The sequence below is a fragment of the Uranotaenia lowii genome, chromosome 3 (genome assembly GCF_029784155.1).
Source record: "Uranotaenia lowii strain MFRU-FL chromosome 3, ASM2978415v1, whole genome shotgun sequence".
Lineage (NCBI taxonomy): Eukaryota > Metazoa > Arthropoda > Insecta > Diptera > Culicidae > Uranotaenia > Uranotaenia lowii.
This window is the reverse complement of record NC_073693.1, coordinates 370,201,516-370,223,182: the sequence shown is the minus strand read 5'-3', so window position 1 is coordinate 370,223,182 and position 21,667 is coordinate 370,201,516. Positions and strand designations below refer to the sequence as shown.

General features: G+C 35.2%; 1 long non-coding RNA gene and 1 pseudogene across 5 annotated transcripts; one reads left to right on the top strand and one right to left on the bottom strand.

The window, feature by feature from the left end:
- The first annotated feature begins 651 nt into the window (after positions 1–651).
- Positions 652–17,303, top strand: LOC129755316 (translocon-associated protein subunit alpha-like; annotated as a pseudogene).
- Positions 14,378–21,591, bottom strand: LOC129755318 (uncharacterized). Of its 5 annotated transcripts, none has more exons than XR_008739234.1 (8): positions 20,220–21,590; positions 20,081–20,162; positions 19,882–20,022; positions 19,396–19,821; positions 16,072–19,335; positions 15,822–15,967; positions 15,211–15,344; positions 14,378–15,147 (listed from the first exon to the last, which is right to left on the bottom strand). It is a non-coding gene; the product is annotated as an uncharacterized LOC129755318 (long non-coding RNA). The 5 variants fall into 5 exon arrangements; XR_008739233.1 differs by having other exon boundaries at positions 14,378–15,344; positions 16,072–16,300; positions 16,389–19,335; XR_008739232.1 differs by having other exon boundaries at positions 14,378–15,344; positions 16,072–16,789; positions 16,859–19,335.
- Positions 21,592–21,667: the final 76 nt, after the last annotated feature.

Sequence of the window (21,667 nt, the reverse complement as noted above, 5' to 3'; positions counted from 1 at the left end):
TTTGAAGCCCGTTCCGGAAACTCCGGTTTGAGCCTCTTGTTACGGCTTTGTGTGCTGAAGGCCACGTTTTGTGGAAGTTTGTCATTTCTTCGGAACTTTTCGGAGCGACACACTGGCCAGCTCCTGAACATTATTTTGACTTGCCACAGCAGTGCTTCGTTCGGAAGGTACCGATTGCACCGCATCCTCGGCGGTTAGCGGAAAAGGAAAGTGCACTGTTGGTTTCCCGGAAGTGTTCCCGAAAGTTCGCCTGTGTGGCCCTATCGGCTCGGCGTTCATTTGGCCTTGATGACCATTAGTGCACGAGGAACAAACGTGGTTCTGCTACGGAAATCGAAGCTCGGCATCGATTGCTGGGTTATTTGTCGTGTGTCGGAGTTGTGCGAGGATCCTGCGAGAAGAAGGAACAGGAAAGGAAGGCAAAGAGTGCTCTGTCCTCATCGACAGCCGAAAGTGCACCCACAGGGCGACCTGCTCTGTCCTCATCGACTGCCGGAAGTGCACTTACAGAGCGTTTCGCGCTGTTCTCATCGCCAGCAGAAAATTGGAACGATTTCAACGACAGCTCAACGGAAGCACGCAGAAAAGTGCAACACATTGGTCGACCGATTGCAGCAAGTGAATAGCGGGTGGTGCGGATCCTGCTGTGCGCCTCAAGCGTGCACCGGGGCAAGGTGCATTCATGCATCTTCCAAGCATCCGTCCCAAGAGAATTTCCGATCAGGTCGGAGAGGAACACGCGGGAAGCAGTTCGACGATTCGAGGCGGAGAAAACCGGGACATGAAATTCAACTCGCCACTGCCAACCTGCATGCATCGAAGCCAACGAGATCAACGAAGCAACACAGCACGTAAGTCGCTTTAAATTATTGTTTTTATGGGGGGAAAATAACAAAATGGGTCATCCGAAATTATGCAACCACCATTGATGTTGCTTTATTTATGTTTGCGAATTTTATCAGCTTTATCTGGTGGCATCCTCCCCAGTAGTAAAGCAACCATAATAACAAGAGTGGTGAATATAAATTCCGCGTTCATTTTCACGTCCGAATGGCAATGTGCATTCTGAAAAAAATTTCACCGATGACGGAAAATTTTTGCTTCATAAAAAATTAGTTTTTTTTTAATTTGTAAGCACATTTGAAGGCAATTAAAGGCTTAAAATACTACGAGTTTGAAATGAAAGGCATACGATATTTTTTTTTAACTTTAAAACCCGCTTGGGCATCATTTAATTGCACCTGTTGGAAGAGTTTCTCGACGAATAAATGTACCTGTTGGAAGCTTCTCAACGAATAAATGTAAATGAAGATCATTGCATCGATCATCGCCAGATTCCATTGAAATAAAAAAAAAAATAGATTCTGCTTTGTTCAAATGTGTTTCAGAAAAAGTATGGAAATAATTATAAAAATTTATGAAATCATTCAAAAATAATGTGTTTTAAGGAGAACTGAAAAGCAGAAATTAAATTAACCAACAAAAGAGTACTGATGCATTTTAATTAAACAAAAACTTTTTCAATTGTTTCACTAATTAAAAGTAATTTTGAAATTTTTGTTTGTCAATTTTTAATCAAGAACAAAAAATGGCTATCTTGTAGAAGTTATATTCATAACGTCCTTTCAATAAGTTTTTCAAAAGAAACGAATCGCTAAAGCTCGTTACTCCTTGATCGATAAATACTTTTTGGGAGTACTTTAAATTCATAAAATTTAATTTAAATTCATTGTATTCAAAGATAAAAACTTTGGGATTATTTGATAAAATCAATCGTTTTCAAAGCTGAATATGTTTTGAAGAAGAACAATATGTTTTTTTTTGTGAAATTTGAATTTAAATTTGAGCATTGGTTCGACAAGTATCGATCAAAACATTGGTTGAATGATCTGTCATTTTCCGATCGAAACCAATTTCTACCCGCAGTTGAACAAACCTCTTACTAATTTTGAAGATTTGACCGATTTGACAATTTCACTGCGGAATATTTTTTCACTGTGGTGAGTTCACGTTCACGTTCGAGTTCGAGTTCACAAGAACTGTAAACCGGGCTTTAGGTCGAATTCACAGTGAGCGCGGTGCGAAGTGCGAAGCGAATTTCCAATTCGCGCGAAAAACCGCTTCTCATTGAAACACGTTGAAAAAAACATCGACCGGCCACAGTGCAAGCGAATTTTCGTGCGAACACCTGGCTGGATCGCGCGAATTCATCCTGTTCATCCGGACATACACTGAAAATATTCTCTCGGATATTTTTTATCGTAAAATGATTTATCAAAAAAATTTTTTTCAAAAGTTTATTTATTTAATTATCATTGCCGTTTCTGTTTTGGTAATGAAAAATGCACGGTTTTTTAGCGCGGATTTTCGAAACAAACGCGGTTTCAGTCTTTTTCTATTGAAACAAATTATAACTGGCAATAAACGACCGGTGGCATGAAAGCCCCACAATATGTGTATAGGGTGAAGGGGCTGAACGGATAGAAGATGGAATTTGTTATCCGACGCCATCTTGAAATCCAATATGGCCGCCTCCACTCAACTTTAAAATGCTGGAAGTGACTGAAAAGCACATGAAACTCCCACAATATGGGTATTGGATGAAAGTACTCAATAAGTAGAAGTCGAATTTGGCTGTCCGACGCCATTTTGAAATACAAGATGGCGGTTTCCGCTTAATTCAAAATGCAATAAATAACTGAAAATCGTAAGGTCCATCCACAATATAAGAAATCAGTAAAAGGGATAAAAAAGTAGATGAAAAATTACTGACAAAAATTTAACAAAAATTTTGAGAGAACTGCAAAAAAGCACTGAAAAGAATAAACAAAAATATAACAAGTGTTATAAAACTAAAGTAATATTGACAAAATAATACAAAACTGTGGGAAAATATGAATAACTATTACTAAAATTAAAAAATATGACAAAAAAAATAGTGACAAATGACAAAACTTTGAATAAAACACGCCAAATGTGGTTAAATAATTAAGCCAAAAAATATGACAAATATTACAAAATTAGACAAAAATATGAGAAAAAAATCACAGAAATGGCAAAACTATGACAAATGAGAAAAAAAAATTTATGATAAAATTATAATCAAAATTTGATAATGAAATGACCTGACAGAACTAATATAAGGACCAATATTTGACAATAAATTTACAAAAATGACAAAATAATAACAACAAATTTACAATAAAATCACAAAAATCTGACAAAATGGCTAGAATATGATAAAGTTTTGAAAAAAATATGACAAAAATTTGTCAAAAATAATGACAATAATCTAACAAAATTATGAAAAATGAGATAAAAATATAACAAAATACTTTCAAATATATGTAAGAAAAATGACAAAATGATGACAAATACGACATAAAAATCACAAAATTAAAAAAAAAAGACAAATCCAAACATATAATAATAATAATAATAATTTATTAATGATGAATATGTAAAAAATATATCGCAAATACGACGAAAAAATGACACAATCTATAAAAATCTATGGGCTTGTGATATGTGTAACTCAGTTGGCATGTTAGTTCCCTCCTAAGCCAATGTCCGTGAGTTCAAATACAAGAGTAATCATCGAATGCATTTGTACTGGAAAAGACTTTCAGTATGAAGAGAAGGTGGTAAAACGAATATAATCGAACGAAAAAAGACAAAACTATAAAAAAAAACTTACAATCAAATGAACAAAAAATCTGACAGAACTATGACAAAAATATGACAAACGAAAACATGACAAAATTATGACAAAAATTAAAATAAAATGACAAAAATCTTACAGTACTATGACAACCTTTGTCAATTGTCATAGTTTTGTTTTATCATAGTTTTGTAACATTTTTTCATACTTTTGTTGCATATATTTTTATCACATTTGTAAGATTTTGGTCATAGTATTGCCAGATTTATGTTATTTTATTTCAAAATTTTGTCATACAGACCCCGCTTGATTTTGGCAACATCCGAGCAAAAACCGTTCGTTTTTGGCAATATCCAAAAAAGACGTTTTTTGTCTTTTTTTTTATTTTTTATTTTCATTTCAAACAAATAAAAATTAATGTAAAACGTAATATTAGCATGAAATTTTTTCATTCGGCTTAATTATGATAGTTTTAAACAGTAAAAACATGAATTTTTCCATGTTTAATGCTCATAACTAATATAATTGAGTCAAATTGAAAAATTGTATGCTAATATAAGGTTTTACATAAATTTTGACTAATTTGAATTAAAAATCAAAAATGAAAGTGACAAAAAAACCGTTCGATTTTGGCAACATAAAATTTTCGGGCGTGTTGCCAAAAACGAACGGGGTCTGTATTTGTAATTTTTGATTAGTTATTATATTTGTCATATTTTTATTTCATTTTTCATATTTTCCATAATGTTGTCAAATATTTGTCAAAGTTTTTAATTTCGAGTTTTGGCATTATTACTAATTTGTTGTTATTATTCAGTCAACTTTTATTAATTTTTGTGTTTTTTTTTTTTAAATTTGGTCATGGCTTTGCCATTTCAATGTCAAATTTATCATAGATTTGGTATATTTTTCTAATATTTTTGTAATATTTTTATCACCATTGCCATATTTTTATTAAAGTTTTGTCAGCGTTTCGTAATACAGTGAGCGAAATAAGAATAGCACCACTATGTGTTTTGCTTGTTAAAATATGAATGTTTGAAAATCACCTAAATTTTCTTCTATAAATTGTTTCGAATCGTTTAACGGATAAATCAAGCATAAGTTTACTTTTTTTGGACGTTGCAATTGGCGTTGAGGACCAAAACTATGGAAAAAGGGTGCGAAATAAGAATAGCACCACTTGTGTTTTTTCAACAAAAACAAGATTGTTTCTAAAAAATTACTGTATAAAAGTGAATAATAATGCTTCTACGAATTATTTGAATAGATAATAGCATTTTAAGGAGTTTTCTAGAATTTCAAAGATTTTCAAAGATTTTAAAAGGGGGTTTTAAGAGATGCTCCTCTAGCGTTTAGGAATTTGATACTCGAGCTATAATACTTTATCAAACTGCTTTATTTCTTCATTAAAATGACGTGAAATGATTAATCAAACATTTTCGGATTATTTTAAATCAGAAAAAACAGGTTGGAATTCATAAACTTGGATTTTTTTTCAATAAACATCACTTTTTCCAGTTTCAAGTCATAGATGGCAGCACTATCTTGCCGTTAAAACCAAATTTAGTCTTAATATTAATTTTTCAGGTTTATTTAGGCCCATATTCATCATTTCAAGGTAGTTTTCCTACACAGTTTTGTTGGAGTTCACGCTGCAGAAATCTTTTCCGGATTTGCAAAAAAAACACCAGCACAAGAATATAACACCGCCAAAATTCCTGCTCATCTCAACTTCCGATTCAATTTCAAATCATACCAATAATACTGCTAGTTATCTGGTTCATCAAGCTCCATCGGAAAGTACAAAATTGTACTGATTATCGGTCCAAGAAATTCACTTCACTGGGTCCTTGATGAAATTCTTATTTTTTGATGTTGTGATCTTGGAATTTCCAAGGCGGTCACACAGTTAAAAGTACTTATTTCTTGACCAAAATCATCCAGCACACCTGAATTAATCCCAGATATTCGAAAATGGACATCAATTCGGTTTAATTGCAAGATAGTGCTGCCATCTATGACTTGAAACTAGAGAAATAGCGTTTGACTTTTTAAAAACATTAGTATTTTTGAATTTGAAGCCTGTTTTTTTTATTCAAATTCAGCATCAAATCTATATTTCGTCAATTTGCATCATACTTATGAATGGTAATGAAAAAATAAAGCAGTTTGATAAAGTATTATAGCTCAAGTATCGAATTCCTAAACGCTAGAGGAGCATCTCTTAAAACCCCCTTTTAAAATCTTTGAAAATCTTTGAAATTCTAGAAAACTCCTTAAAATGCTATTATCTATTCAAATAATTCGTAGAAGCATTATTATTCACTTTTATACAGTAAATTTTTAGAAATAATCTTGTTTTTGTTGAAAAAACACAAGTGGTGCTATTCTTATTTCGCACCCTTTTTCCATAGTTTTGGTCCTCAACGCCAATTGCAACCTCCAAAAAAAGTAAACTTATGCTTGATTTATCCGTTAAACAATTCAAAACAATTTATAGAAGAAAATTTAGGTGATTTTCAATCATTCATATTTTAACAAGCAAAACACATAGTGGTGCTATTCTTATTTCGCTCACTGTATTTGTTATTATTATATTGTATTTTTTTTCAAAATTTTGTTATATTTATGTCATAGTTTTAGAAGATTTTTTTTGCGATTTTCAGTCATTAAAATTATTTTAAAGTTGAACGGAAGCCGCCGTATTGGATTTTAAGATGGCGTTTCATAGCGTCAGACTGCAAAATTCGACTGTTACTAATTGATTGAGTTTTTCGGAATTAACGCGGATTGGTTTTTTTTTGCGCGGTGCGTATCCCTCGCTCACAGTTTTGTTAATTTGCAAAGATTTTTTCACATGTGATTAATTTTTGCAACACCGAAGGTTTTTTTCAGTGTTGAACCGCTTCGCAATTCGCGTGCACTGTGGCCGGCCTTCAAAAGCGAACTTGCGAAATTCATCCGGTGAATGAATATTTCGCTTCGCAATTCGCTTCGCGCTCACTGTGTTCGTACCCTTAGGGTAAAACTAATCCGCGTTAATTCCGAAAAACTCAATCAATTAGTAACAGTCGAATTTTGCAGTCTGACGCTATGAAACGCCATCTTAAAATCCAATACGGCGGCTTCCGTTCAACTTTAAAATAATTTAAATGACTGAAAATCGCAAAAAAAATCTACTAAAACTATGACATAAATATAACAAAATTTTGAAAAAAAAACAATATAATAATAACAAATATTACGAAACGCTGACAAAACTTTAATAAAAATATGTCAATGGTGATAAAAATATTACAAAAATATTAGAAAAATACACCAAATCTATGATAAATTTGACATTGAAATGGCAAAGCCATGACCAAATTTAAAAAAAAAATTGACAAAAATTAATAAAAGTTGACTAAATAATAACAACAAATTAGTAATAATGCCAAAACTCGAAATTAAAAATTTTGACAAATATTTGACAACATTATGGAAAATATGAAAAATGAAATAAAAATATGACAAATATAATAACTCATCAAAAATTACAAATACAGACCCCGTTCGTTTTGGCAACACGCCCGAAAATTTTATGTTGCCAAAATCGAATGTTGCCAAAATCGAACGATTTTTTTTTGTCACTTTTTTATTTTTGATTTTTAATTCAAATTAGTCAAAATTTATGTAAAACCTTATATTAGTACAATTTTTCAATTTGACTCAATTATATTAGTTATGTGCAATAAACATGGAAAAATTCATGTTTTTACTGTTTAAAACTATCATAATTAAGCCGAATGAAAAAATTTCATGCTAATATTACGTTTTACATTAATTTTTATTTGTTTGAAATGAAAAAAAAAAAATAAAAAAAAGACAAAAAAAACGTCATTTTTGGATGTTGCCAAAAACGAACGGTTTTTGCTCGGATGTTGCCAAAATCAAGCGGGGTCTGTATGACAAAATTTTGAAATAAAATAACATAAATCTGGCAATACTATGACCAAAATCTTACAAATGTGATAAAAATATATGCAACAAAAGTATGAAAAAATGATACAAAACTATGATAAAACAAAACTATGACAATTGACAAAGGTTGTCATAGTACTGTAAGATTTTTGTCATTTTATTTTAATTTTTGTCATTTTTGTCATGTTTTCGTTTGTCATATTTTTGTCTATAGTTCTGTCAGATTTTTTGTTCATTTGATTGTAAGTTTTTTTTTATAGTTTTGTCTTTTTTCGTTCGATTATATTCGTTTTACCACCTTCTCTTCATACTGAAAGTCTTTTCCAGTACAAATGCGTTCGATGATTACTCTTGTATTTGAACTCACGGACATTGGCTTAGGAGGGAACTAACATGCCAACTGAGTAACACATATCACAAGCCCATAGATTTGTATAGATTGTGTCATTTTTTCGTCGTATTTGCGATATATTTTTTACATATTCATCATTAATAAATTATTATTATTATTATTATTATTATTATTATTATTATTATTATTATTATTATTATTATTATTATTATTATTATTATTATTATTATTATTATTATTATTATTATTATATGTTTGGATTTGTCTTTTTTTTTAAATGTTGTGATTTTTATGTCGTATTTGTCATCATTTTGTCACTTTTCTTACATATATTTGAAAGTATTTTGTTATATTTTTATCTCATTTTTCATAATTTTGTTAGATTATTGTCATTATTTTTGACAAATTTTTGTCATATTTTTTTCAGAACTTTGTCATATTCTAGCCATTCCCAAGCAACCAGAATTCCCTTAAAAAGGTTCCATAGAAGCTTAATCAGCTCTCGTTTGTGTCTGAAGAGAATGCTAATCAGCCCAAAATTTAAGTTCTTAAAGCTACTTTCAAGTTCGTTTAGGTGGCTGTAGAGAACGCTATTCAGCTTCTAAGAGAATGTCAAGAAACTTCTACGCGCCGAAAAAAAATCCAATTGACAGATTGCTCTGACAACCACATGTCAGATTGCTAGGTTGCCGGTCTATCATGGTCTATCTCATTGATTTTAATTATATTGTTTTCATTACAAAAGCTGCTTACACGCCCAGAGAATTGAACCGCTGCTCTCTAGGTTGCAATTAAACTCACCAGCCTCTCGACCAATCCAGCAATAGCTGATTGCCACTGTAATGATTAGTATTTAAACTTAATGTCATTTGAGATGATTGAGTGGGTTGGTCAATAGAAGGTACCTTATTTCGTTCAAAGGACTTTCAGTACACAATATGAATCATAACAAAATTTATTCGAATATCTTATTTAACATTTATAAGAAAAATTCGAAAAAATCTTGAATTCCATTTGTAAATATCAGTAGAGATATAAACAAAACAAATACCATGACAAGAAATTGACAGACATTTTTGACATGTCGCTTAGAATTCCCATATATGTTCTTTAAAACACCTTCAAGTATCTTAATGGTGCGCTTTAGAATGTTACGCGAACGTTATCGACCTTCTTGAAAAACATTTTTGACATGTCGCTTAGATTTCCCATATAGGTTCTTTAAAACACTTTCAAGTATCTTAATGGTGCGTTTTGGAATGTTACGCGAACGTTATCGACCTTCTTGAAAGAAGTTCCATTAAAAGCGCTTAGAAATTCCGTTATCGATAGTTTAACCTTTCAAAGGGCGATGGAAGTTCCTGAGTAACTTTTACGCGACAAGAGTCACCTGAAGTTCCCGTAATACATTTTTTCAGCCAAATGTGAACTTCGGAGTTCGGAGTTAAGTAAAAACGCGACTTTTGGTTGCTTGGGTTTTGCCTTATTTTTTGTCAGATTTTTGTGATTTCATTGTAAATTTGTTGTTATTATTTTGTCATTTTTGTAAATTTATTGTCAAATATTGGTCCTTATATTAGTTGTGTCAGGTAATTTTATTATCAAATTTTGATTATAATTTTATCATAAATTTTTTTTCTCATTTGTCATAGTTTTGCCATTTCTGTGATTTTTTCTTATATTTTTGTCTAATTTTGTAATATTTGTCATATTTTTCGGCTTAATTATTTAACCACATTTGGCGTGTTTTATTCAAAGTTTTGTCATTTGTCACTATTTTTTAGTCATATTTTTTAATTTTAGTAATAGTTATTCATATTTTCCCACAGTGTTGTATTATTTTTGTCAATATTACTTTAGTTTTATAACACTTGTTATATTTTTGTTTATTCTTTTCAGTACTTTTTTGCAGTTCTCTCAAAATTTTTGTTAAATTTTTGTCAGTAATTTTTCATCTACTTTTTTATCCCTTTTACTCATTTCTTATATTGTGGATGGACCTTACGATTTTCAGTTATTTATTGCATTTTGAATTAAGTGGAAACCGCCATCTTGTATTTCAAAATGGCGTCGGACAGCCAAATTCGACTTCGACTTATTGAGTACTTTCATCCAATACCCATATTGTGGGAGTTTCATGTGCTTTTCAGTCACTTCCAGCATTTTAAAGTTGAGTGAAAGGGGCCATATTGGATTTCAAGGTGGCGTCGGATAACAAATTCCAAATTCTATCCGTTCAGCCCCTTCACCCTATACACATATTGTGGGGCTTTCATGCCACCGGTCGTTTATTGCCAGTTATAATTTGTTTCAATAGAAAAAGACTGAAACCGCGTTTGTTTCGAAAATCCGCGCTAAAAAACCGTGCATTTTTCATTACCAAAACAGAAACGGCAATGATAATTAAATAAATAAACTTTTGAAAATTTTTTTTTTGATAAATCATTTTACGATAAAAAATATCCGAGAGAATATTTTCAGTGTATGTCCGGATGAACAGGATGAATTCGCGCGATCCAGCCGGGTCTTCGCACGAAAATTCGCTTGCACTGTGGCCGGTCCATGTTTTTTTCAACGTGTTTCAATGAGAAGCGGTTTTTCGCGCGAATTGGAAATTCGCTTCGCACTTCGCACCGCGCTCACTGTGAATTCGACCTTACACGGAAAAATTGAGTTACTTATAAAACGTATTTCAATTACACCTTCATTATAACTAATCGGTTGTTGCTCAAAATTTGTGTTTCCTCAATTCAATTTTGGGTAGTTTTGGGTTGCCAATATACATATGTGAACTAAAATTCGATTACGCAGCTCTGTATAAAAAGTTTGTTGTTGTTGGAAATCTACGGGGATGTCAAAATTTATCCAAAAAGCTTTCGGTAGCCGTTGGTACTTGACCGCAAACAATTTAAGTTTTCAATTGAATTGCTCAATTCGTTTACGAAAGTCATTAAATTTGGGATCATTGGTCTTTCGTTTGCTCAATGATTTATTTTGAGCCGAATCCAGTACTGCATTGAAAAATAACTAGAAAACAGGGTAAAAAAAATGAATCTTCTATCGTCCGGCAAAGAAGAAGCTTTGCGGAAGAATAAAAAAATAATCACTTAAGTGATAACTAATAAGTTTATCGCATTTTAGAATTTGGCCGATATAACTGTTCAGAATTGTAAAAAGATATCGACTGTACTGGAGGAATGGTTCCGCTTTTGTAAACAACACTATCTCTAAAAATTTGATCATTGATGGTGATTCAGCTCAAATGGCCGTAAACGATGGATCACAGGCAGCTTTCCATCGAGATCTCAAATGTCGAAACTTATATTGTTTTTCCTCGGGCGGGGGACAAGTATTGCTTTTATTACCACCATTTATGTTACATGTATTTGATCATAAATAATGTTCCTAATAATTATACAAAAAGTTGAAAACATTAAAAATTGTCTCATGTACACTCAATTATGAATGTTTGTTTGTTGTGCTTGAAATTGAATAATAACATTTTCATTCATTCAACAGGTAAAATACGTTAACTACGGGGAATATGTCTTCGAGAGCAAAATTCGACGAGCTGCTTCCTCTTTATCAACCGGATAAGGATGCGCCAAAATTACCCCTGTCTGGAGCTATCCGATGTGCATAGCATAAGGTGTAAACACCGGGAGGATCGAGATGCTGTTATTCCTTTCTGCATAAGCTGTCGCAAGACGCCGGCTGCGTGCTTTTTATTGATACGTAAATATTTGCAATGCAATTCTAGAGGATAATAGTTATCCGGCAAATGAGCCATCCTGCAAATGTACTAAAAGTGTTTAGTACAGTGCGCAGCCAATTTAGTACAAGCCAATCGAATGTTTTTGTTGCGTATTGCTTTGCTCTTTTATTCGTAATAGTGAAATTTTGGGGTGTCCATTAAATCCGTAACAGCTGTTTTTCGGTACAGATTACTCTCGCGTAGTATACAGATTTCAGTGGAAACGTTTCGGATTCAAAACCGGAAGGTTCACACCAAACAGATGCTTTTAGGTAAGACCTGGGATCTGCCAAACACGTTTACTGACTTTTTCATCGCAAAACGTCCAGCCGTGCAGCATTATTTGGTAGAAAAGCTCGATCGGCTACGCGGACGCATCAGCGCAAGTTGGATTTGGCTACCTCATATTACCACGGTTTGCGCTAGCGGATGTAAGTGTCTTTTCCAGTGAATAAATAAGGTGTAAATTTTGTGAATAAACTCAATGATTCAAGCAGCAGAACAGTTACTTCCAATGAAGAAGCTATTGGTCTTTGCTTTGCTGGTTCTTCCGGCGGTTCTCCTAACGGCGGACAACGGTAAGTTTAGAGTTTTCATTGGAAGTTTTATCACTTTCACTTCGACGTGGCATTTCGTAACCATAATTTTGGGTTTTTCTATTTCTGGCAGGTTCCCGATTCATGGCCAATGCTACCGAGGACGAATTAGGCGAGGAATTGGATGTTGAACTTGAATCCGATGAGGCATCGATAACCCAAAACGAAGAACCGGAAACAGATGAACTAGAAACGACAAAATCACCAGATGCGGATACGTTCCTTCTATTTACAAGACCTCTCTATGTTACTGGAACTCAACTGGAATTGCCTGCCGGAAATCCTGTCGAATTCCTCGTTGGATTTGCCAATAAGGGAAGTGACGGTTTCATAGTAGAAAGCGTCGAAGCTTGCTTCCGGTATCCCATGGATTTCAACTACTTCATTTAAAACTTTTCGGCTATTGCCTACAACGCCAGCGGAAATCAGTTTTCCGAAGCCGTCTTCAATGAAATCGTTTCGATTATCGAAATCGATGAGGGTCTGAATGGGGAAACGTTCTTCCTGTACGTGTTCCTGGCGACTGTTGTAGTTTTGTTGCTGGTGCTCGGCCAACAATTCCTGGGATCGTATGGCAAGCGTAAACGCTCCCCAGCTGCCCGTTAAACTGTGGAAACCGGAACCACCAGTACCAAGGATGTGGACTATGAACGGATTCCACAAGAAACACTCGAGAGGATTCGTAAGTTTTTCTTGTTTTTTTTTTCTTATAGAAACGACTTTCTTTCTGGAACATATTTTGATAACCAACTTAAAAATCCTCAATAAACGAAAATAGGAAATCCTAATACATACTTAATTGTACTAACCGACTTGTTTCTTCCAGAAAAATCTCCCAAGGGCGGCAAAGTGTCGTCCCCGAAGCAAAGCCCACGGCAGCGGAAGGCAAAGCGAACTGTCGGTGCTGATGATTAGATCAACGGCTTGGAGAACTCATTGCTTTGAGAAGGGTTGCTATCGTTAACAAAGCATAAAAACAGAGACACAAATATGTAGAATGCCCATCACCATCATCAACACATGAAGCACAATCGGCGTGGAACAATAGTTCTGGCGTTATGTTCCGGAAAGTCGTTTGACAGAATAATTTAATGAATAATTTTGTATTTTGCGAAAGGTCACAGTATGCTAGATAACCGTTACGTCGAATAACCCTAAAGTCAAAACGGGACGAGCCAGATTATGTCCATTGGCAAACATTCAGCAAACAATAGCCAGTGTTTATATTTACATTATTTCATTTCGAGATTAAATGAGTGATGAGTCCGGTGCGTGACTGCACTCGTTTTTGTGAAGGACATTTATGAACGATTTAGTCAAAATGAGTTGAAAATATCGGAAACTTCCACATAAAACAACGTTGTAGTTTATTTTTGTTGTCATAACGTACCAATTGTCTCAATTTGCAATCATTTTGTTAAGGAAGATTTTTTTAATCTGTATAATCAGAACAAACATTGTGCTGATTTGAATGGATCGAAATTAGATGCGATTATAGAGAGGATTCGGTAAGTAAAATATTTCGATTTGAGGTTTAGCAAGAATAAAATTGTTGTATGTTTCCCTATTGTAGATAGTAGTAGAATGCTTATCCAATGCTTCATGCCAATGGATCTCGACTTCTAAGGTCTATCGCACTAGTTTGCCTGGGTTACCTAATCAGCTACACCTTGAAGACGATGCTCTCACTGACCTTTTTGTGATAGAAGGATGCAAACGAATAAAAGAGACGATATTGAATCCGGATGAAATCGTCAAATCCGCTCGCTGTTGAACTAAAGATGTAGCCATGGTTTACAAATAAAATACAAATAAGTTTACAAATAAAATAACAAAGTATAAAGAAATTGATACACTTGGCATACACATCCTTTAGAAGTGCACGACTTTAATAAACCTATTTGAAAAAAAAAATTATATATAATAAGTATATTTAAAAAAAGAAACATTCTAGGATCCAGCTTGTTTTGTTCGTTGTTTTTTAACATATTCAATGTCTTTACTACAGAGATAAACCGGTTATTTCATAATATGCATAACTATAGGTAATATATTTGTTCAGTTTTTTTAAGTCACACACATAAGTAACAAGTATTGAAGCTTGAAGTCTCCGGGAAAGCTGAAAAAAATTATTTTCCGAAAAAAAAATCTTTATAGATATATAAAAATGAATGTTTGTCTGTCTGTCTGATTGTTCTCTATAGACTCGAAAACTACTGTTCCGATCAACGTGAAGTTGGGTGTATGAGAGTATTCGGAGTAGGAGATGGTTTCAACAATACTTTCAAATCGCTTTGACTTAAATAAGCCCTTCCTTCCATACAAAAGTAACATACAATATGGCACACCGATACAATTTTTAAGCATATTCCATAAAATTCCGTATTTTAAATATATGGCTGCTTCTATCTTGTTATGTTATTTTTTTTTTTAATTTTCCTCTGAACTCAATAATATAGTCAAATTGGAAATTTCTAAAATTGTATGAAGCGGATATGTTTCAAGAAAGGTATTTTCGATTTCATCTAGCAGTCCAAAATTCCAAACACATCACATAAGTGGACGCCGCTAAACAAGAAACCTGGGATTTTCATCTCGGTTTTCATTTCAATAATCAAAAGGAAATCTAAAAATTTCTTTAAATAAGTTTAATTCGATTTTTTTCCTATTGGAATTTTATATTTATAGTTGAGATAGTAACTTAGACCGAACTGATTTTCTTTCGGCGTTATTCAGTTCCTAATTCAGCTTGGCATCAAACAATTTTCCAACAACACCGCTTCCTTTCCTAGTTTCCAAATTTGAGGACTGTTTTACCACCCTAAAATATAGAAAGTGGCAATGATAGCTGGTAGCTTTTTTGAAGTGATAGCAAAAAATGGACCACATCCAAGGATGACAACAGACTCTTGAAACAACTCTTGATATACGATGATTTTAGCCACTGAAGTTTTGTGCCAACTCGGGTCGGGAGATCGCACATTGGTTGTTACGGACATTGCTGCCACAAAGGCCAACCTGTAAATAGGTAAAGCAAATAAAACCAGGTAAATTCCAAACTTAAAACAATTTATCAAATTTAATATTTTAGCATTTTTATATTTTGTAACTGATATTTACAACTAATTCGTAACTAATAAACAACACATTTTTTTTTATGCATGAGATAATCAAAGCTTGGCACTAAAAGTTGCACAATTGTCGGTGTAAATAAGCAATTTTCATTTTGCTTTAAAAATTAAATTGAAATCTTACTGACAAATTCATTTGTGAATACATTGTAGTATGATCACTTAGTTTACACTTAGTTTTACATATTATCAAACATAACATAGCCTGTTTATAATAATTCGAATGTGTCACAAGTTTTGAACAAAAATCTGACAAAGATAACCGTTTTATGAAAAGTTGAATTAAATATTAATTAATCTAAAAATTACCACATGTACTGACTAGAACATTCTTCTCTATAGAAATAATATTTAAATAACTCACCTCTATCTCAGAAATGTTTAACATTGGGGGAACCTGAGCTATTGATGGGCTGGTACCGTAGTACCGAATAACTTCAGCAACTTAGCCTCAATTGAAATCTTCTGTGGTATTTGAGCTGAGCGTTTCGATGATGGTCTTTTTTGTCACTAGAAGAAAAAAAAAATATTTTAACAACGTAGAATAAATCGAGTAGAGTGATTCGTTTGCTTATGACTTTTGAATCAAAAGGGAATTAAAAAGAAGTAATTACCCCATTTGTTTTTAAACTATCCTCGGAGAACACAGAAAATGTACGTTAACAGATAAGGCATGGTTCTCTAAATATCTATTTAACAGCTTGTCATAGTTTTCTGTACACGGAACAGCATCGTAAATACATCACCCCGTTTCTTGGATCTTTATCATTTCATTGGTAACTTGCCGAACTTTCAGCGCCGTGCCGTGGCTCTTTGCGTTGCGCTTCTTCCCGCTAACTAGGGCTGGAATTGGAATATTCGTCATTTCATCCTTAATCACGGGTCGTCTTCCGGGTAGTTGAACCTGAAGCTGAACCTGAACCTAACTCACTCAAATTTCATCTTTCATGTTTCAGCTTTCAGAATTTAGGATTTCAGAAATTCGCAAGTGTTACAGTTGACCAGCTCAGGTGAGCCTGCATCGGAGCTGCAATACACTGCAAATCTATGCTTGGCACCGATTTTTTTGATGTGCTGTTCCCAATTTCCGACACTCCTGCCGAGCGGAGCATTTTGGCCTTCTTTGAACTCCCGGAACCATGTCATCTAACGGAAGTCATCTGGTTTCGGAACCGAATTGAATTCCGACTCGGAGCTGGCCCCGGGCAGAGCCTTCTTGGAAGTTTCGAACCCGGACGCATTGGCATCTCTTCATCATCATCGGTGTATTGAGGTTCATGCAGCAGGAACTTTCCGTGGTCGTGTTATAGGAAGGGTTTGTTGTTCGAGATTCTGTTTTCGGGTAGTTTTGCGATGATTGAATTTTGGAAGCTAGTTTAATCTTTAATGAATGCACCGCACCTTCTTGCTTCGCCGGTGCTGGTGCCGGAATCTCATCGGATGGGGGGAACCGGTAGCACTGAGCGAAGCGTTGAACACCAAGGCATTTTTGAACGGTAAAATGGTTTTCTTATTGGACGCACGAATTTGTTGATAAACTGGTGGCTTCGACACCGCACGAAATCGCGACGGATATTATAACTATCGTTTACTAGATTTTTCAAAGAGTTTTAAAGTGCAATTTAAAATGGAAGCAAAACAATGATAACAAACAAATTCTAGCTGTCACCCCATGCAGGATGGCATGTGTGTACTAAAACGTACTGAAAATTGTACACGCTTACTCGGTTTAACTAGGATTTCGCTGGTTTGCAGGATGGCGCCGGATGAATTAACCCACAAATCCACACAATCCAGCATAAGCGTTCTTAATTTTTTTAGTACTGATCGTTGCCATCCTGCAAATGTTCTAATAATTTTAGTACTGACCATGCCATCCTGCAAAATGCACGCAGCCGTTCTTGAAAACGTCAGAAAAATGTTTTGATTTCGATTTCTTTTACTGTCGATTTCGTAATATTGGCTTTGGTCAATTTGCTTCCGAAAAATTAATTTCCAGGTTTGAATTAAACTTTTATCTGTAATACTCTTTTCCGGAAACTTATATATTTGAATTTTCTTGCAGACATTTTCCTGTTCGAATTTTGAAACAGATAGGCATACCTCTGTAAATATAGACCGCACGGCGATGCAAAAGATCACCGAGGCCTGCTACCGAATGCGATCCGATTGCATGAATGATAATATTCATGCCAGGAGTGGCAGTGTTGAAAAAGGAACTACCGCGAATCAAGATTGCTTTCCCGGATTACTCGATTTTCGGTCGATCCATCCGAAACGATGTTATCGGTGCAGCTGCGATCAAAAGTAGGTACTACGCTTATCCGGACGTCCGGTTGACGTTTAACTCCAGGTAAAATTTAAAACATTTATACCTGATTCATTAGCTTAAAATTCCTGATGCAAGAGTTAGAAAACTGTCTTCGGAAAGGGAGCGCCATTTCTAAATAATTGTCATTAAAATAAACTCAAACAAAATACAAACAAATTAAAATATATTGAAAATCATTTGGAATGCTTCACTTGAATCCAAGTTTTTTGGCACTTGAATCTCCCAATCAAAATCAAGCATCAAGTCTGTAATCAGTGAACCCGAACAGAATTAATGTAATCTTTATTTTTAGGGTCCCAAAACAAACCATCCGAAAGCTGAGACCGGTCGACAGGTGCTTTGCTGCTTATCTCCCAAATTGGTGGCGAAATACGGATCGATTATTTGCAATACCTGAGAAGCCCAAACAACTGGTCAGAATTCGAATAACGACAAATAGAAGCGATGATCTACTACAATGTGGTGCATGGAGATTCTATGATACTGAATGCATTCAGGAAGCTACCCTCGAACCGTTATCTTGGCTGTTTCATTGCAGAATAATCTTCTTGGAAATAGCCAATCGTGATTGCGCTTCATCTGAGGCATGGTACTGAGCGTGGCCCATTGCCATATGCCATTCCTTTAGAGGGTTTACTTGGATCAAGATAGGCATACACAGGAAAAGTATAATGAAGCACCAGGAAACTTCAAGTTTGCTCTCCTGGCCGACAAATGCTGCGGCTGGTTTTGAAATAGTTGAAAAAAGAAAATATCGAAAGTTCTAGTCCTGTGCGGATGAAGACCAGCCTTGTAAGCTTCCGTATAGTCAACATGCCAGAAACACTAGTTCATCGGTGGAATGAGTTCTGGACGCAAAACCCGTCACGACAAACGTCAGTACCAAATATTCTCATAAACGAAGATCTGAAAATGTACTCCATTGCGTTGTCTCTAATATTGTCGATTGCTTTCCCCAGCGGGTTACCTTGTTCAAAGGGTGGCTAAATTGAATAATTTTCTTTTAAAGGTTAGCATCGAAAAGCAAACTGGTTCTTTATACGCACATACCTACATCTCTGAATTTTGGAAAATGCTTTGTTAGTTGATACACAAAGATTTTACGTGGTTTAACATTTTCCAACCGATATAAGAACAAACCTCTTGATCGTGTTCAACAGAAAACTGTTTCATGTAAGCCATTACGGAAGAGTTATCAAGCTTTCAAATCTTAGTGTTCATCATGATGAAGAGCAGTAAGTTATTTTAATACAATTTGTAAGCAACTTTTTATTACTTTAGGGCAGTTTTGAGGCTTTCGTTTTGAAAAGATTTGTTTTTTCGTTTCCATTAAAACAATAAACTGCATTAAGTTCAATTCGATAAACTATTCCTTAGCGTTCCGGCGTCGTGGCAGCCAGTCTAAAGTTGATGCTCCAGAAAGGGATTAGCAGTATGCATATCATAAGCCGGTGGGTACGGGGTACCATCAGCATCCTTTGGAATGCATGAACAAGGTTTCCATCGTCCTAGAATATCTGATACAGGAATTCTTAGATGACCTGATCTGAAGTAAAAACCATAAAAATTAATTTTAATTTAAAGAAAGAGAATTATTTCAACTTACACTTATGCACTGCTCTGGAGGCGTGCCCTTTAAAGCCTATCGCGACGATCCGTGCATTCTTTTTTCTTCAATTTTGTTTAGGTTTTCCAATACATGGTAGGCCGGTTTGGTACAGCGGACGCTCCCCTTCCTAACCGTTTATTTGGAGTTTGTTGTTGGGCAGAATCCTACCGGCAGGTGATTTCGCGATAGTGTCATCCACGAAGCTCCTTTGGCATGTTGCTGATCTTCGTTTTGCTATGCAAGGTTCCTTGTGTTCCTCCGGTAAACTATTCGGTCGATTCCTGCGGACCGGCGCTATCATGCGATCCATTATTGGATCTCCTCTTATCCTATGGATGATGCAGGATGCAAGGAGCTGCGTGCTTTCGGCAGGCATTCTTTCAAAATCGAGAAAATCCGGATTGTAATTCAGCTGACCAGAACCTAAAACGAGATGAAGCCGTCACTCGCCACTGGACAAATCAAATTGATTCAACAACTTACCTAAACATTTCATCTGATTAGATGCACTTAGTGTTTGAAAGTGCATTTCCAATTGGGCCTTCACCAGTGCATATTTGTTTTATTCATCACCCATCGCCACGCAGCGTTCAGCACCATGTCACCTGAGACTCGTACCGAAAGCTAAAATTTCAGGTGATATTATAACAATTGTACATGGCTACTGCTAGAAATCACTCACCTGAATAAAATATTGTAGCTGATGCACGATATCCGAAGATTTGATCCCGGCACCCACACATCGTTTGAATCGCATCGAAAGGCTGGAAATGAAGAGGAAAGGTCACCTTTGGATACTTTTTTGAGTGAAGAAAACTTACCTGAATAATAAGGGCTCAGACCTGAAGGGCTGAGTTTCTACCACCGGCACAACCCGATGCAGAAAATCCATCACGGGAGCAGAAAAATTTGAAAGCATTCAAATTTCAGCAGCCAAAAAAACATACACTATAGTGAAATGGTGTGTATGCGAAGCAAAACATTTTGTTCACAAACAAAATGACTATCAGCAGCTGTCACCGCATGCAGGATGACGTGTGTATGTACTAAACCGTGCTGAAAAATGTACACGCTCGCTCAGCGCAGCTCGGATTTAGCTTGTTTGCAGGATGAATTAACCCAAAAATCCACACCATCCTGCAAGCGTTGTTAATATATTTAGTACTGATCGTTGCCATCCTGCAAGTGTTCTAATAAATTTTAGTACTGACTATGGCATCCTGCAAAATGCACGCAGTCGTTCTACAAAACGTCAGACAAATGACAAATGTTTTGATATCGATTTTGTTTTACTGTGTTCATAACATTGACTTTGGTCAATTCCGTACGCGTATTTTCCTCTATCTTTCGGGACTAGATGAGGTATTTTATCTCAAATGGCGTTTCTTTTTGATTCGGAATATTGCGGGAAAGGCATTTCAAATAGGATTGTGAGTAACGCAGAATGCTCCGGTAATTCGTGTGATGACTGATGTATAATAATAGCAGGACGTCGGAAGCGAGAAAAGCTTCGTACTTGTTCCGATCCAGATGCGTTGACTGAGTGCCGGTAACATACAAGGTCTACAGCATGGAGTTGGCATTCGGAGCAACGTTTGAACGATTTGGTCGCACATCCCAGCCTACCAGTCTTTGTAATCTAGGCACTCATAGCTCTGGTAGTGCAAATAACCTAACTTAATTAGCCGGAATTGCTATAAGGGCTATCCAAATCGTGGCGAACCGGCGACCGAGTTTTTTTGGGTTTCAAGGCGCCAACTTCAAAATGTGGCAACTTGTCCCAACCCAATTTCTCGATATCTACCCAACAAAAGTAACCAAGACGTTTCTTCATCTCCGAACTGGAAACTGTCCTAGTGATTTCAGGTAATAATTAAACTTTAATCTGCAATACTCTTCTCCGGAAACTAATCTCTTTCAATTTTATTGCAGACACTGGGAATTTTGAACAAAAATGATTTCCTGTTCGGATTGTGAAACAGCTAACCATCGCAAAGCGATGCAAACTATCAGCAAGGCCTGCTACCGAACGTGGGCCAATTGAATGATTAAGAAGATTCATGCCAAAAGTGGCAGTATTAAAAAACGAACTACCACGAATCAGGATGGCTTTACTGGACTACTCGATTTCCAGTCGATCCATCCGATGCTGTTATCGGTATAGCTGCGATCAAAAGTGTAACGGTTAGCTGTTTACGTTTAATTTCAGGTAAAATTTACAATCAGTTCATTTATACCTACATATTCAGTGGCTTGAAATTTTTTTATG